Consider the following 18,976-nt stretch of genomic DNA (forward strand, 5'->3'; position numbering starts at 1 on the left):
TGGTTGCTCATAATGAGTTGACTTCCAGAAAGATGGATTTTAGAGACACGCCAGTACAGATAACACAAACAAGCCAGCTTGAGCAAAACACCAGAAATCCCCATGCCTTCTTTTCCACAGGTTGCTCAATACTGTATTTACCCCCTGTAATGCTGTCAAAAGAGAAAGTGAAATGACCAGGAGAGTCTTGGCCAAAGGAGACACAAAGAACAGCCCTGTCTTCGTGGACTGCGCAGAAGCTTCAGCTGTTGGAAATCCCAGTGTGTGCATTTTGGCATTTTTCACGTAGAGTGTGGACTTCCTGAGATGGTGGAAGAAAGCCGGACCTGGCATCTGTATTAAGAGTGGTCCCTGCCCTGCCCAAGAGCAAATATCCTGGCCCTGGGCTTTGAACCAGCAGACAAACTGGCCTACTTCCAATGTTTGGCTTAGTATACAAAGGCCGCCATTCTGAATACACATTTACAGGAGATTCAATTAGCTAATTTTCCTGCCTTCTCTCGTCTGGTTCTTTTGCGATCAGCTGCAAACATCTGCATTGCAAGTACAAGTGTTAGTACCAGAGTGACCCCTATCACTCCTGTAGACCCTTCCTGGGACAGGGGGTTGGGGGTGGGGGCTTCCAACTTCTCTGGATTGATAACCAACACATCTCATAAGGGAGAAGATACAGAATTCAATGTAGACATTCCAGGGGAATGGGTGAAAAAGGCAAGGTGGGCTAAGAAGTGTGAACTGCCAGTTATAGAATAAATCACAGGGGTGTAATGGACGGCACAGAGAACATAGGCAATAATACTGTAATAACTGTGTATGGTGCCAGGTGGGTATGAGAATTATCATGATGATCACTTCATAAGGTATCTGAACATCGGATCACTATGTTGTACACCCGAAATGAATATAATATTACATGTCAACTCTACTTAAAAACAAATGTAAAAACTGCAGGCATTCCATCTCCTGCTTCCAGCCCTCTTGATGGGAGAGTTTCCACTTGGGGACAGGTCAGTGATGGATTCTTTGCAGCTGTGTGCCCTCTGGAAGGCACGGGATGATGAGTAACAGTCTTCTCTCTAGGACAGTGTGCTGTTCTATGGCCAACGGAGGGCATGAGTTGGCACGGGGAAGCAGGGGGCCAGGGCTGTCCCCTTACTGGATGGACATTAAGCCAATGTCATGTCAAAGGACAGGAAGAGAGTTCCTCAACTGCCCCAGTTCATTAAACTGGTGAATTCTGAGACACCAGTTTCAGTTCTGAGCATGGCAGCTGTGGGGTTTTCCCTGTCTGGGTGAGACAAGTGATTCACCTCTTTGACTAATTTCCTTTCTTGGCTCTAAGTCTTGACTTCACTCTAGAAAAAAGCACTTCTCAGAAATGGGTATCACTTAGCTGCACCACTTAACAAGGGAGCCAGACATCCATGCAGAAACTCTCCAGGCTCTCCCAGAGGTCCAGGAAGTAGCTTTAGCAAAAATATTAATAATAACAACCATCCCTTATATAGCTCTTACTATGTACCCGCTTCTTTTCTAAGCACTTCCCATAGTTTTACTCACTGGATACCCATAAGAGCCCTGTGAGGGTGAGTGCTATTGTTATCTTCATTTGCAGGTCATGAACTTTGGGAAGAGAGAGGTGTAGTAACTTGCCCAAGGTCACACCGTGATGGGAAGATGTCTGCTGAACACAGGGTACTAAGAAAGTGTCATGTAAAAGAGGTAACAGTCTGGGTGGTCAGTAGCCAGCCTGGTGAGACCCTGATGCTCTTGAATCTTCTTTGGGTCCAGGAGCCCTTTGAGAATATCTTGGAAGCATTTCACCTCTCCCTCGAAAAATATACACACACAGTATCACAGAAAAGAAGTCCAATATAGCTGCTTTACTTGAGGAATTGCACCTGACTATTTAACAAGAAATAGTATCATTTTTCTGAGATTTGCTGCCAGAGGTGCCATCAAACCTCTTTTTTTGCGGGTTTCTCTTGATGAACAGCCTGAAGGACTTCTTGGTCTGTCCTCATAAAATTAGTCATTTGTATTTATTAAAACGTCTTTTGTACACTTGAAATACATAAAATTTTATTGGTCAATTTTACCTTAGTAAAGCCAGGGGGGAAAAAATCCAACAGTCACATTTAAGTTACTGTCTTAATATTAACAATGAAACATAAGTGTTGTGTATTCAAAAACTTCAATCTTGTGTTCAATTCCAAACGTCCCTCCCCCTCCCAGGCCACCGCGGGGCTCCTTTCCTTCTAAAATGTGTGTAGTGGGTGTGTGTGAGGTGTGTCTGCGCTCACCAACCCCGCTGCCCTCCATGAGCCAGCAATGCCACTCTGGGTATTGATTCCAGATCAATGAAGACTTACATTCACTCCCTCATCTTTGAATCGGTTTAGGTCAGAGGAGACACCGGCTACAAGGGACTCAATGTCAACATCAAGGTCCAGTGGCATATTGAGGGGGGAGGTGGCAGCACTGTCTATAGAGAATTTAAAAACAATAAATAAAATTGACAAAACCAGTCTGTGTCTATCGTCATCATGCACAGATAGCACTAAATAGCATCAGTAATGGAACACTCCTTTCCACCTAAGTGGACCTACCCCCTTGGTATACCATGCTGTCAAGCCAGGTCTTGATGGTCCCTTGAGACCTGGTATCTTCAGGTCGACTTGCAGCCAGAAGCAGCTGCCGTTCATGCCTCTATGCCCAGCGCTGCTTGCCTCCTGGTCTGCAGCAGACCTGTCGCCAGCCTCTCAGCCCATCTTACTCTCCGTGGCCCCTTCTCTGGTGCCTGCAGGCCCTGGCTGTGGGAGCCTGGGATGGAAGGGAGTGACCCTTGCCCTTTCTTGACCATACCGCTCCAGTAGCCTCAGGGCAGCTCGCTGGCTCTGCAGACATCTAAAGAGGCGATGAGGTGTCTGTCTCCCCATTGTGCAGATACCCATGGATTTTTATGGACCCTCATCTCTCTTCAAACTAAAACTCCCACTATTTCCCTTCCACCGCAGGGAGAGGAAGGATGGAGTAACTGCTTTTCACAAACACTGTCCTCCCCCAAGAGGCATCTACTGCTCCTCCCCAACCACCAGCTTTCTATAGACCAGGGTGGTGGGGAAGGGGATTGTGGCTCTCGTTCTTCCAAGTGGTACCACTTGGCAGGCTTGCTGGGAAGGTGGCTTTCTTCCAAGCTGGTAGCTCACAGACTTTGCTATGTGATAGATCTAGTCCCTATGGTTCTCAGTTCCAGTCACAGTTTTGGGGAAATAGAAACCAATTCTCTCAGCATCTCAGGCCACCGTGTTGTATTTGTATAAAATTTCACAGGGTTTCCAGATCCATTTAAGCTCAAGTCCAGAACCTCTGTGACAGGGTCTTCACTTCTAAGGCTGGTCCTCTTGGGACTGGTTCTCCTTGGGGGACAGTGCTGATCCGGGTCACACAGCAGTGTCTTAATCATCAAGGTCCTTTCCTCGTGACCAGCGCCCACAAGCCTGTTGTCCTCTGATCCTGTTCTCACTGTGTGGGTTGGACTCCGGACGAGGTCGCCCTGCTACATTTCACTTGCCAAATTCTGGTGCAGGCTTCTCAGACACTTACCACATGGCCCAGCAATCCCACTCTGGGTTTTTATTCCAGGTGAAAGAAGAAGACTTACATTCACACAAAAACCTATTCATAAATGTTTATAGCAACTTGCAATAGCCCAAAGCAGGAAACAACTCAGGTGTCCTTCAGTGGGTGAATGGCTAAGTCAACCATGGTATATCCACACCATGGAATACTACTCAGCTTTAAAAAAAAGGAATGAAACGTCAATACATGTAACAACTTGAATGAATCTCCAGAAAGTAATGCTGAGTGAGAAAAGCCAGTCGTAAAGGGTTGAATGCGGTGTTGTTCCCTTACAGAGATGGAGAGCAGATCAGTGGGTGCCAGAGGTTAAGGGCAAGAGTGGGCGAGGGGAAGTGGATGTGGCTATTGAAGGGCAACACGAGGGGTCATGTGGTGATGTCAGTGTCCTTTCCCTGCTTGGGGCGGTGTCAGAGGAAGCCTGATAAAACAGAAGACTTAAATAAAATGCAGAATTTCATCACATACTCTCCAAAATGTCCAAAACTCAACCGGAACTCCCTCAGCATACCATGAACCAGGAGCATCTCCCCTTGAATGAGAAAACACAGTTAACAGACACCCAGATGACACAGATGTCAGAATTATCTCGCAAGGATTTTAATGCAGCCATTATGAAAATGCTCAACACGCAATGACAAAACATGCTTGAAACAAATGAAAAGATAGAAAATCTCAGCAAAGGGATAGAAGACATAAGAATCAAATGGAAATTTTGGGGGTGAAAAATATAATAACGAAAGCTTGACGACTCTGATGATGGACTTAGAAAATAGAGGGGACAGAAGAAATAATCAGTGAACTGGAAGATAAAACAACAGAAATCCCCAAATTTGAACAATAGAGAGAAATAGACTAGAAAAAAAATTCATAGGGACCTGTGAGACAATAACAGAAGATATATTTGTGTCATTGGAATCCCAGGAGAGGAGAAAGAGAGTGAAACTTAAAATGTATTTAAATAAATGATGGGCAAAAACTTCCCAAACTTGGCAAAAGACTTAGATTCAAGAAGCTGAGAAAATCCCAAACAGGAAAATCCTAAAGAAATCTGTGCTAGGACATTATAATCAAGCTTCTAAAAAATAAAGACAAAAAAAAGAAAAATCTTGAAAGTAGCAAGAGAGAAATGAATGACACTTTACCTATAGGTAATTCAAATGGCGGTATGTTTTTCAACAGAACCATGGAAGCCAGGAGGAAGTTGTATAACATCTTCCAAGTGCTGAAAGAAAATAACTGTCAACTCAGAATTTTATATCCATTGACATAGAAAATATCCTTCAGGATTGAAGGATAAATCAAGACATTTGCGGATGAAGGAAAACTAAGAGAATTTGTCTCCAGAATTTGTTTCCCCTAAAAAATCGCTAAAGGAAGTTCAAGAAACAGAAAGGAAATGGTAAAAGCAGGGATCTTGGAACATTACAAAGGAAGAAAGAACAAAGGAATGAGTAAAGCTATGGGTAAATACAATAGAGTTTCTGTTTTGAAGTTTTCTAAATTATGTTTGACGGTTGAATAAAAAATAACACTGTCTGGGCCAGCCCGGTGGCTCCGGCAGTTAGAGCTCCATGCTCCTAACTCCGAAGGCCGCCAGTTCGATTCCCACATGGGCCAGGGGGCTCTCAACCACAAGGTTGCCGGTTCGACTCCTGCAAAGGATGGTGGGCTGCGCCCCCTGCAACTAGCAACGGCAACTGGACCTGGAGCTGAGCTGCACCCTCCACAACTAAGACTGAAAGGACAACAACTTGAAGCTGAACGGCACCCTCCACAACTAAGATTGAAAGTCAACAACTTGACTTGGGGGGTGGGGGAAGGCCTAGAAGTACACACTGTTCCCCAATAAAGTCCTGTTCCCCTTCCCCAATAATAAAAAGAAAATATCACTGTCTGATGTGGTTCTCAATGCAGGTAGAGGAAGTATTTAAGGCAATTATAAATAGGAGAGAGTAAAAGACACTGAGAAGAACACAACATCATGTCTATGTTACTCTTGCCCGAAATGCATGACCTCAACCTAATCATGAAAAAACATCAGAAAAATCAAAATTGAAGAACATTCTACAAAATCACTGACCAGTACTCTTCGAAAGTGTCAAGGTCATGAAAGACAGAGGAACGGTCTCACATTGAGAGAGCCTAAAGAGTGATCACAACCAAATGCAAAAGTGGGTTTCTAAAATTTCTTCTCTTTTTAAAACATGCTGTTGTTTAAAAAAATGATATTAGTAGGGTACATAAAGTGCACTAATTTTAAATGTACAACCTGATGATTTTTTATATATGGACACAACTGTATGTGGATTTTTTTTTTTTTTTAAGATTTTATTGGGGAAGGGGAACAGGACTTTATTGGGAAACAGTGTGTACTTCCAGGACTTTTTTTCTTTCCAAGTCAAGTTGTTGTCCTTTCAATCCTAGTTGTGGAGGGTGCCATTCAGCTTCAAGTTGTTGTCCTTTCAGTCTTAGTTGTGGAGGGTGCAGCTCAGCTCCAGGTCCAGTTGCCAGTTGCTAGTTGCAGGGGGCACAGCCCACCATCCCTTGTGGGAGTCGAACTGGCAACCTTGTGGTTGAGAGGACGCGCTCCAACCAACTGAGCCATCCGGGAGCTCAGTGGCAGCTCAGCTCAAGTTGCCGTGTTCAATCTTAGTTGCAGGGGGCGCTGCCCACCATCCCTTGCGGGACTCGAGGAATCGAACTGGCAACCTTGTGGTTGAGAGCCCACTGGCCCATGTGGGAATCAAACCGGCAGCCTTTGGAGTTAGGAGCATGGAGCTCTAACCACCTGAGCCACTGGGCCGCCCCGGATTTTTTTTTTAATATATGGACACTCAGATCAAGACAGAACATTTTACAAGATAGAACATACCACAAGATTCCTTTGTGCCCTTTTTCTGTCTACCCCTCCCAAAGAGGTAACCACTATTCTGACTTTTATCATCACCAGTTCATTTTGCCTACTTTTTAAAAATTACTTTCAGGTGTACAAAGCAACATCATAGTTAGACATTTACACCCCTCACAAAGTGATAACTCCCTTCCCCAAGCTACTACCCCTCTGACATGTTATATATCTGTTACAATACCATTGACTATCTTCCTTATGCTGTACTCCCCCGCCCGTAGTTTGGCCTAGTCTTGAACTTTATGTAAATGGAATCACATAGTAGGTACTCCTTTGTGCCTGGCTTCTTTCATTCAACGTAATATCTGTGAGATTCATATATGTCATTTTGTAAACCCGAGTTTATTCTTTTTATGCTGTTGTACTAATCCACTTCTGACTACATCACAATTAATGAATTAATTTATCCTGTTGGTGGCATTTGGCTTGTTTCCAGTGTTTGACTACTATGACGAAAGCTCCTATAAACATTTTTGTATGTGTGTTTTTGTTCACATGTGAACCCATTTCTTTGGGTTAATGTATAGGGAATTGTGGGGTCCTATTTGTAGCTTTATATAATAGATACTTTGGGCAGTTTCCCAAAGTTGTAGTACTTTCCCACCAACAATGTATGAGGATTTATTGTTCTATATCTTTGTTACCACTTGGTATTGTCAGCCTTTTTTTGTGTGTTAGCTATTCTGGTGGGAATAGCTTTTGTTTTCATGCCATCTCTTTGTTGAAGAACCTGGGTCGGTTTTCCTGTTAACATCTGGATTTGGCTGATTGTGTCCTTGTGAAGCATTCCACATATTTCCTTTATCCCCAGTATTTCCCTTAAAATAATAACTAGCCTAGAGACTAGATTATATTAATGTTTTTTTCAAGAGTAGTTAATAGGTGGTTTTCCCTATTATCTAGTGCATCAAATAAAAAAAACATAGTGTTTGTTGTCTACATTTAATTGATATTAAGCGAGATCACTGGATTCAGCTGTTGTCAGCGTGCTTTATCTATTATCATATGTCTCATCAACCTTCCACTTGGTGATTTTAGTGGAGGTTATTGCTTAGATCCAGTATTTCATTGGAGTTGCAAAATGATGATTTTCTAATTGTAACATTCCTTTTGTATCTATGATTATTTATTTATAAAGTACTCTTGCTTATCAATTATTTGGTTGCTAACAATACACTTCCTACCAGGAAAGCAAGATAATTTGTATCAATTATCAGAATGAGTTGTTGCTTCAACCTCCAAAGTAACTAATGAATTTTTTTTTTGGAATTTTATTGGGGAATCTTAGGGAACAGTATGTTTCTCCAGGGCCCATCAGCTCCAAGTCGTTGTCCTTCAATCTAGTTGTGGAGGGCGCTGCTCAGCTCCAAGTCAAGTCGTTGTTGTTTTTTCAATCTAGTTGTGGAGAGTGTAGTTCACTGGCCCATGTGGGAATCGAACCGGTGACCTTGGTGTTATGAGCACTGTGCTCTAACCATTGAGCCAACTGGCTGCCCCTTTTATTCTTTTTCGTGGTTATCTTGGCCAGAGATCAGCAAACTATGGCCCACATGGCAAATTTGCCCCACTGCCTGTTTTTGTAAATAAAGTTTTATTGGAATACAGTTACGCCCATTTGACTGTGTATTGTTGATAGTTACTTTTGTGTTACAAATGCAGAATTAAGTAGTTGTGAGAAAGACTGAATGATCTGTAAGTCTAAAACATTTCTGGCCCTTTACAGGAAAAGTTTTGTATCCCCTAATCTTGGCTGTCCTAGGTCCTTTATATATCTATATTTTTAAAATCCTGCTGAGATTTTAACTGAGATTGCATTGAACCTTTATGTCAATGGCATCTTGCAATATTGAGGCTTCCAATGTATGAATATGGTGTCTCTCTCCACTTATTAATGTCTTCTTTAATTTCTCTCAGCAACATTTTATGGTTTTAGTGTGTAGCTCTTGTGCATCTTTCAATACATTTATTCCTAGTTTTCTGATGTTTTTGATACTATTATAAGTGATATTTTAAAACTTTTTATTTTAAAATAATTTCAGACCTAAATAAATGTTGCAAAATTAGTACAAAGAATTCTATGTACCCTTCTTCCAGATTCCCTAAATGTGAACATTTTATTACATTTGCTTTATCATTCCCTCTCTTCTCTCATACATTCACACACACACACACACACACACACACACACACACACACACTACTGGTAAGTGATATTGTTCAATGTTGCTAATACATAGAAATAAAATTGATGTTTTATATGGCCCTTCTAGCTAGCGACTTTGCTAGTGTTAGTTGTTAATTCCAGTAAGGGGTTCTTTGGCTTTTCTATGTATATAATCATGTCATCTGTGAAAAATGGCAGCTCTATGGCTTCCTTTCCAATCTTCTTTTATTTCTTTTTCTTGACTTATTGCCTTGGCTAGGACCTCTGGCAAAGTGTTGAATATATGTGGTGATAGTGGACATTTTTGTCTTACTCTCAAACTCAGAAGAAAAGTGTTTAATATTTTACCACTAAATTGGATACTAAGAGTAAGTACTTTGTTGATATTATAATAAAGGGTATCAACAAAATACCTACAAAACCCAGTTGCTCATCAGATAAATTTATATAGCAATGAAAATAATGAATTACAGCTGCATTCAACAACACAGGGACTCTCGTAGATATAACAAGGAGCTGAGAAGAACAGAAACAAAAGAGTACGTGAATTTCTATATCATCTCACTTAAACGAAGTTCAACAACAGGCAAAACTAATCTGAATAGTGGTTTCTGAAGCAGGGGATTGACAAGAAAGGGGCATGGAGAAACCTTCTGGGTGGGCATATAGGCATGTATATGAGCAGTATACATACAACTACTGCACTTTAATAACAAATTTAAAGTTCTGCTTAAAGAGAAAATTCAGGATTCCATGCCACTATATAGTCATTCCATCAGCAGCAGCTGTTATTATCGGCTGGCTCTCACTCCTCCAGCTTATCTGTGAAACTTTCGTGAGAGGTTTTGTCAAATGTCCTTTCAGAGATCCAGTTATACTACATCTAAGATAGTGTTTCTCAAACGTTTTTTTCTCTTTTCCATGCCCTGTGTAATGATTATTTATTCCAGTTTTTACAGTATCTCTACCAGCCAAGGAGATTTGGTGGAAACTCCCTCTGGAAATTTCGATAGCTGCCAGGGGTGCCTGCCCACACAGCTTGAGAATCACTGGTCCCCTGATGAGATAAGCCTTTTGAAAAAGTAAAAAAGACAATCTTCCAATGACTTGTTCTTGGTGAATTTGCGTTGGTCCTGAGAAATCAAGGCACTCATAGGTCATTTATTCAATAATCAGTCTAGAATTTTTCCAGGGTTGGGCATTAAGCTCTCTGGTGGTGAAAATTACCACTTACTTTATGCTATCACAGACTCTGGTAAAACCCCAGGACTTTTATTATACTTTGGTAAATTTCCTTTTTTGCTTGAGCCAAGTTAAGCAAATAGCTTGGCTAGCTACTATGTGCAACTAAAAACATTCTAACTGATTAAGAAAGGAAACTAGCGCTGAGAAATTATCCTGGCAAGTACTTGAAAGTCACTGAAATTTAAACCTTAAAACAGCCAAATGAAGTAAATGCTACTCTCCCAACTTACAGATGAGGAAACTGAGGTTCTGACCTGCCCTAGCAGCGGAGTCAGGATTTCAGTTCAGATCCCACATGTTCTTTCCACAACTCTGTCTCCCTCTTAACCACATGCCCAAATGTTTTCTACACTTTCTGATTTGAAGACATTCTCTTTGATGCAGACTGATATGAAAACAGATGTTGAATCGTTCTTCTTTCTTCTAATCATGCCCGTCCTAAAGTGTAGTATAGCATCTCCAGCGCTGTTTTCCATGGAACCCTAATGTTTCTCTAGGAGTTAATAGGTATGCCATGAAAAACATTGTTTAATGGTCAGACGACTTGGGAAATGCTACCCCATGTTAGAGTCACAGGTACATTTGCACTTTAGAGGCTCTGGTAAATCCTGCAGTACGTAACCTGCTTAATTTCACTTAACCCAGTGTTTCTGAAACTTGCTGGTCACAAAACCCTGTTTTGAAGGGGCATTTATTAAACTTTTGGCGATGAGACATTAAGTGTTCATTGCAACAAGTGAGGGAAATGCTGATGTAATGGACCAAACCCTTGGTATCAGAGACTCTGTTTTCTAGCCCTTACGAAGTCTATTTATCTAAATGTTAGTATATCAAAGTAAAATAGGCCAATCATCTCTTCCTGCCTCAGAGTACTGTTAGAATTCAAATAAGGTATGAGCTGTAATAGCTAACATCTGCTGTGTGTTTCTCCTGTGCCAGGCTTTGCTTAAGCACGATATATTATGTTGGTGCAAAAGTTATCGTGGTTTTTGCACTTATTTTTAACCTTTTAAACTGCAATTACTTTTGCACCAACCTAAAACATTAATCCATTTAAATCTCACTCTACCTTATGTGGTAGATTCTGCCATTGTACTTGGGGGAGTGATCCTCCTGAGGGTCTCACAGTCTCTAAGTGGAAAAGCTGGGATTTGATCCCAGATAGTTTGGGTCTAGAGCCGTAACCACTGCCCCTTCCTGCCTCTCAGCTCTTTCACACCGACAATGACCGGGAGGCCCTTAGAGTGTTTTCCAAGTTTCTGCTCCTTCTGCACTTCAGCCTTCTTGCTTCTGCCATGGCCACTTTAGTCCCCAAACAACCTCTGAACTCTTACACCATGCTGGAGGAGCTGCTGGAAATTCCACTTTGGCACACCATGTAGCATTTCCACCCTGGGTGTCGGCACGACTTCAAGACCACACGTTCTTACCACAGCCTGTGGATGAAGCAATGGAGGAGGGAGCCTCAGGCCTGGTGAACAGCCTTTGCTTGCTGCCTGTGGGCCTCTAGTGTGGCCAGCAGGAATCCTCTAGGGCCCGTGCTTGCTTCTTGCTCTGAACAGTTCTGAATGCTCAACTGGCTTTTCAAGAACTATCGCCCATCTAGTAATACTCTATTCCCTCCTCGTTCCCTTCCTCTCTTCCTTCCTTATTTTATTTCTTAATTTTTACTGTTTTAATAGATAAGATTTATGCATGGTAAAAAAATAAAAATCAAACAGTACCAAAGAGTGTAGAATAAAAAGTAAGTCTCATTCCATACCTTGCTTTCTCCTACACTTGTTTCCATTCCCAGAGGCAACCACTGTGTCAGTTTCTTGTATTTCTTCCCAAGATACTTAATGCATAAAAGCATAGATCAGTATATCACTGCGCCATTGATTTTTCACAAGTCATATGATACTTTATATCTTGCTTTTTACACTTAGATATCTACCTTGGATGTTATTGCTTATCAGCGCATGAAGAACTGTTTTGTTGTTTGTAACACACATCAGTAGGTGGGATTGAACCTCAGGCTGACTGAAGGTTATCCACTTTTGGATACAGCAACTTGTACTGCAGTGTGTATTGGTGAACATATGCAGTCACTTTGTGGAGTGGAATTGTTAGGTCATAAGATATGCATACCTGTAGCCTATCTATAGATACCTGTAAATACTGCCAAACAGTATTCCAGTGTGCTTGTACCAATTCACACTCACCAGCAAAGTTTTTTCAGATCTTTGGTAACACTTGGTATTGCCAGTTTTTTTAGTTAGAGCCATTTGGGTAGGTGTGTCATGGTATCTCCTTATGGGTTTTAATTTGCATTACCCTGATGACTAATGATGTTGAGCACCTTTTCAAATGCTTGTTGACCAGTTGGAAATTCTCTTTCTTGAAATAAAAACTGTTTCTTATTTCTAAAAATTGAATTGTCTTTTTCTTTCTTTTTTTGTGATTAGTGAAAAAAAAAATGTAGGGTTTATCATACCCTTTTAATTTGGTTTTAAATATTTTTAAAGTTTGAAAGTGTTTAAAGTTTGTAATTCCTAGTAGGAAAACATTATCTGAACAAACACCCTAATGGCAAACCACTATAAAGTGGTACAGCTGCATTTGGGGCACAGGGGTAGGGATTCTCTGCAAAGTGCCCCAGCTTTCTTCACGAGAAGATCAGAGATACAGTGGTTTGTATTATCCCTCTGGCTTCTCCTTCAGCAAGGGCTTTATTTGTCAGAAGGGCATTATGCTTGACCTCCAAAGTTGGCTGACAATTTCCTGATGAGACTCATAACGTTTGGGTTGCTCTGGTATTTTGACATATTTGCTGGGTTCTGGGCCATGTCTTGGAAGGCCGCCATAACTTCTGGATCCTGCATGGCTGCAAGAACCTCTGGATCACTATGAATTTCACCGAGCCCAGGCATTGCTCCCATTCCAGGCATTCTCTCAGGAAAGTGACCTGGAAAAGAGCCACACTGAGCTCCTGATTGTTTCCTGGCTTCTTTCTCCCTCTGGGATCTCAAATTTTCTTCCAGAGCCTTCTTAATCCTTTCCATTTTTTTCTTTGATTTCTTGCTCTTCACATTTCCGCTCATACTTTCTCCAACATTCTGCAATTTTCTGGGCCCTAGGTTGAACTTATTTCAGCATTGCACAAGCATCTTCAACATAATCCAATTTACACACAAGGGCAAGATCAAGGGCTGCTTCTTCCCAATAACTCAGAAGTCTGTGTGCTCTCCCTCGCCAGTCGTAGGGCTGAACTGAATCAGGGATTATTTCAGTAGCTCTGTCACAGGCTCAGATGGCAGCATCTGGCTCCTGTAATTTGATGAAGACATTGGCTCTCTTGGCATGCAGAATGGCCAAGCAAGGATTCAGCCTGATGACAGCTGTGAACAAGTGAATGGATTTCTGTAGTTCACCATCATTTAGGGCATCAATGGCAGTCCCACCCCTTTATTTATGACGTATCTAATCCATCATCTCCTCAGTTATCGCTACATTTTCACCTCCCATGTCTTGAGGGGCATCAGTGTCTATTTCAATAACACCTTCAATATCAATTTCTAGATCACTTTCTTCACTTGATGTTTTGTCTGTCTTTATGTTTTCCTCCACCTTCGTACTGTTTTTCCTTCCTTGATGTTTTCTCTTGATTTAGTTTCATGAGTAGCAGGTGGTATTTTACCCCCTCCCCCACGCTCTCCACCCACTCCCTCAGAAAGCACATCTCCTCAGTGTGCAGACGTTTGGGTCCTGCTTATACATTTTCATGAAGGCACACAGCTCGCTCACTTTGTGGGGGTCCCTGGTCCGGAAGCGGTGGGTGTGGCTGGGGCTGCGGCCTGATTCCAGGCCCCGACACTAGCTTGGTGTGACCACATAGAAGTGAATTGTCTTTTTCTTATTGATTTACAGAAGTTATATATTTTGGCTACAAATCCCTTGTTAGATATAATGACCAATATCTTCTTTCAGACTATGGTGTACCTTTTTACTTTCTTAATGTCTTTTGATGAACAGACATTTTTTATTTTAATAAGGTCCAATTTATCAACTTCTTCTTTTATGGCTAATGCTTTTGGTGTTCTGTTTAAGGAATCTCTGCTTTCCCCAAAGTCATGAAGACATTCTTCTGTTTTCTCCCAGAAGCTTTATTGTTTTACCTTTCAGATCTAGGTCTATAATCCATTATGAATTAATTTTTGTGCTTGACATGAGGTAGGGGTCAAAGTTCATTATATTCCCTATGGCAACCCAATTGTTCTAGTACCAGTTAGTGAAAAGACCATCCTTTCCACTGGGATAAGAGGCCTGCATTTAGTGTTGAATTCTAGTCTTTAAAAGGCATCTGGACACCTGTAATGTGTTTGAAGCTGAGGGTGAGCCCTAGACTGTGGCCCAGGAGGAAGAGATGAAGGGGTGAGGGGTCTAGATGCTTTGGGCTGAAATAATATGAAACCATCAACTCTAAGGTGGATGAGGCATGTAGGGAAAGGAGGCTGCTTCTTTCCATCTGTGAAATTCTCCTTCTTCATGACGCTTAGAGGGATGACTCACGAGGCCAAGATTTTTTTTCAGCTGTTGCTGGAAATACGAGATTTCCAAGAAACTGCCAGTGGAAAAAAATGAACCCAGCTTTGCATTTTTAAATGTTTTTATTCTTCATGATACCTCCGTCAAATTTTCGCTTCCAGAAGGAAGCAGGCTTTAAACCATAAAAGATTCAATAAGTCAGTATTGCAGCAGCCATAACCAGGGAAAATCCTAAATATTTTGAGGAGTATTGAAAACTGTTTATTTTTGTAACTGAAAGAGAAAGAGTGTCCTGGGCTCAGGTTCTGAAGACATCAGACTGTGGACTAATATTTTCCAGACAGATGACTGCTGTCCAGAGCGTTTCTGGACCACTCCCCAGGGTTTTCTCTCTGGCTACGTGAGCCCTGGCAGCTACTCTGCCATCTGCAAGGGACAAGAAAGCGTCTTTTGTATGTATCAGTCTGGTACTCTGAGGATAGGGCCAAAGGGTGCTTATTATGTCTCATTATTTCCGCAGTGTGTGGGCTTGGACTTGTGGCTGGTGAGCACGGGGCCAGAGAGTGGACATGGGGGTGAGGGCCGTGGCCATTGAGTTGTCACTGGAAGGGAATTTCCTTCCCTGACTTATGGTTGTTCTGAGTACCTGGAGTCTGCAGGGCAGCTGTGCCTGGGGATAAGGCACCCAAGTGGGATGGGTGGGTTCCACCAACCAAGGATCACCCTTGAGGTCCACTCTCCTTGGAAGATGGTAGTGATTGCAATGAGCAAATAGTTTATTCTCTGCCATATTAGGTCAGAGAACGTCAATGCATGCACCTAACAATCATTTATCAAGGCAGGCACTATGCTAGGTGCTGGGTATACATAAATGAACAAACCAGACCCAAACTCCTGCTCTCATAGGGCCTTCATTCTAGTGGCGGAAAACAGACAACAAACAAATAAATAAATTGCGAAGGATGTGAAGTTAAGTTCTGGGGGGAGATGCATAGAGCAGGATAAGGGGAATTGGGAGGGTCCGGGGAAGGTGAGGCCTGTAATTTTACATAGAGATATCAAGGTTGGCCTCAGCGAGGAGATGGCATAGGAGACTCCCAGGAGGAGAGAACGTGAGACACGGGATTATCTGGAGGAAAAGTTGTCCATGCAAGTTTGCCTCACTCCTAGATTAGATAAATTCTAAATTCAAACCTCCCTCCCTCCCTCACTTTCTCCCTGCCTCCCTTCCTTCTTTCCTCCCTTCCACAGACATTAATTAAATGCCCACCATACGTGTACCAGACACTTTCTCACCCCCTATGGTTCTCTTCTCACTGCGAAACGATGGACAGGTGTTCTCAGTTGCTGAGCGTTCTCTAGGCCCCTTGAAACACAATGTGGACATCTTGAGACATGCTCCCAAAATGGCAGGACAGATGGGAATTTAGTGATGGATCGTCTCTCTAATATTAGAACCTCATAGATGCCCCTGGAATGATATTAAATTCTAATATGTTCACTCCAACTCTTTTTATTTCATCTCAACTAGCCCTATCTTCTGAGGCCTTTGATGGGCATTTTAATTAAATCATGAAGAGCCCTTTGTCTCCTGAGAAGGAGGATTGAAATCTCCCCCTCCCTCCCCATCCCTCCACCTCCACATCACTGCACCCCCCAACCCCTCTGCCTCCCCACTGCCCTGACTGCTGAGGAATGTACGTTGTTCCCAACAGGGTGTGAGGATGGCAGGACCCAGTTCTGGATATGGTCTCCACCCCAAACTTCACTCCTAGATTCAGAAGGAGTCTTCCCAGAGATATGGCCGCCACGCGTAGCTGGAGCAGTTGCTGGAGGTGGGATTCTTAACAAAACATTGTAGAAAACAACCTGCCTCCCCATTCCTGTTCTATGTGTCTCTCTGCTCTGGCCTGTTGTAAGCAGCCGTGGACCTTTTCAACATTACACTTCAGCTTTGTGGCTTCCATGACATGACTGGCCAGAGCTATCTTGCTGCACTGTGAATGTCCCTGCCTGGGGGTTAGTCATTCTTCTGTTCATTCATGCATTTTTTTTTCATTCTGCAATCATTCATTCATTTCCACCTTCATGTCCCATAGGCATTTCAACCTTAACACATCCAATTTTGAGTCCCTGATCTACTCCCACCCCTAAATCAGATCCTCCTCTTGTCTTTTCTGGCTCAGTAAGATGCCACTTACTCAAACAGAGCAGCCAGAAACCTGGAAATCACCCTGACTCCGACCTCGTCCTCTCTCTCCGTCTATCAGCATGTCCTGTGGGTCCCATCTCCAAAAGTTTTAGTCCCACCTCTGGCACCCACACTACCTGTGTGACCTTGGGGATGCTGGTTAACCTCTCTGTGCTTTTTCCCATAGTAACATGGAAATAGTATCACTACCTCAGAGGATTGTTTTGACAGGATAGGAGTTAATACATATAAAGAACAGTATCTGGCACATAGTAAGAGCTAAATACCATGTTTCCATGAAAATAAGACCTACCCCAAAAATAAACCCCAGTGAAGATCGTCAGCCAGACGGACACATTTAGTACGTTATGACGATGTTCCAGAAGAAGATGACAAGACTGTATTTGAATAAATGTAGATTGTTGTCCATGAAAAAATAAGACATCCCCTGAAAATACACCCTAATGCGTCTTTTGGAGCGAAAATTAATATAAGACCCGATCTTATTTTCAGGGAGATACGGTATAAGACCCGGTCTTATTTTTGGGGAAACACGGTGTATGTTGACTGACAGAGATAATAATGTTGGTCGTGTCCCCATCCTTTAGCCAGGGGGGAGTTCATAATATTGTGCTTTTAATGTTGTGGGTTTTAGTTTGAGTGCATGGAATATTACACTAAAATGTAATAAAGGATCAAAGTGTAGGCTCACCAAAAAACCGGTATTGTAAAAGAATAATGATATGGAAAAAGTGTTTGTTTACATATATTATTGTTAAGCAAAACTAAAAAACATGTTACAAAACAGTATTATGGCCTGATCTCATTTTTGTAAAAGAAATTGTGTGTGTGTGTGTGTGTGTGTGTGTGTGTGTGTGTGTGTAAAAGAACCAATCCAAGTATTAATAATATAACTACTCTCTAGGGGGTAGGATTACATACGGTTTTAATTGTCTTTTTGTTGCTTTGTATTCTTATACAACAAGTTCTATATACCTCTTACAATAAAAAAAAAAGTTAACCACAATAAAAGTAAGCAGTTGCCGTATCATTTGGTAGCTCCCTCGCCTATGTGATGAGGGGTCCACACCCCTTGGCACAGCATCCAGGAGCTTTGTGATCTGGTTCCTCCTGTGGCCCAGTCACGCCTCCCCTCCCCTGCCATTGGCTCCTCCTCAGCTGACCTGCTGTTCAGGCTTCCACGCCTGTACGTATGCTATTTCCTTTGCCTAGAATTCCTTTTCTCCACTTGTCAGCTCAGTGGATAGGTTCTTCAAAACCCAGATTAATGATCCCTAAAAAACATCGTTGATAAGTGGTACTTCATCCGAATTTAATACTTTAGATTTGCAAATGGCACTTTTAAAAATGGAAAAGACTGGGAGAAAATACTTGCAAATCACCTGTTGGAAAAAGGAATCATACCCAGAGCATATAAAAAGGACAAAACTCAGTAGCAAAACAAATGACAAATTTTAAAACTGAGCAAAAGACTTGACCAGACACTTCACCAAAGAAGATACACAGATGGCAAATAAATACACGAAAAGATACTCAACATCATTAGTCAATAGGGAAATGCAAAACCACAATGAGATAATACTCAACATCATTAGTCAATAGGGAAATGCAAAACTACAATGAGATACCACTACACAGCTATTAAAGGGCTACACAAACAAAAACCTGATATACCAGGGGCGACTGGTACATGGAGCAACGGGAACTCATACATCGTTGGTGGAAATGTGATCTCGTATAGCCATTCTGGAAAATAGGTTGGAGCTTTCCCCTACACTTACCACATGACCCAGCAATCCCACTCCTAGGTGTCTAACCTAGAGAAATGAAACTTATGTTCACACAGAAACCTGTATACAGATGTACAGATTCCTCCATGTAACTGTCAAAATGCAGCTGTCCGCATAATTGTCAAAAACTGGAGACCACCCAAATGTCTTTTCAGTGGCTGACTTGTTAAATTGTGGTTCATTCATGCAGTGGATTACTCTTCAGCAACAAAACAGAATGAATTATTGATAGTCAACCCCATGGATGATTCTCAAAGGCATTATGTTGGCTGAAAGAAATCATTCTCAAAATGTTGCACATGCTATGATGCCATTTATATACCAGCCTAGAAAAGGCAAGATACAGGGATGGAGTACATATCACTGGTTACCAGGGATTCAGGTTGTGCGTAGGGGTTGACCATCAAGGGGCAGCATACGAGAGATTTGGGGGGATGATGGAATTGTTCTGTATCCTTCGTATGGGAGTGGTTACAGGAATCGGCTTA

At 42.0% G+C, this 18,976-nt stretch overlaps 1 pseudogene; it reads right to left on the minus strand.

Annotated features, from left to right (window-relative positions):
* Window positions 1-12,525: 12,525 nt before the first annotated feature.
* LOC141568972 (putative protein FAM10A4) lies at window positions 12,526-18,412 on the minus strand (annotated as a pseudogene).
* Between the last annotated feature and the right edge of the window lie 564 nt (window positions 18,413-18,976).

The sequence above is a fragment of the Rhinolophus sinicus genome, linkage group LG15, assembly GCF_036562045.2.
Source record: "Rhinolophus sinicus isolate RSC01 linkage group LG15, ASM3656204v1, whole genome shotgun sequence".
NCBI classification, from domain to species: domain Eukaryota; kingdom Metazoa; phylum Chordata; class Mammalia; order Chiroptera; family Rhinolophidae; genus Rhinolophus; species Rhinolophus sinicus.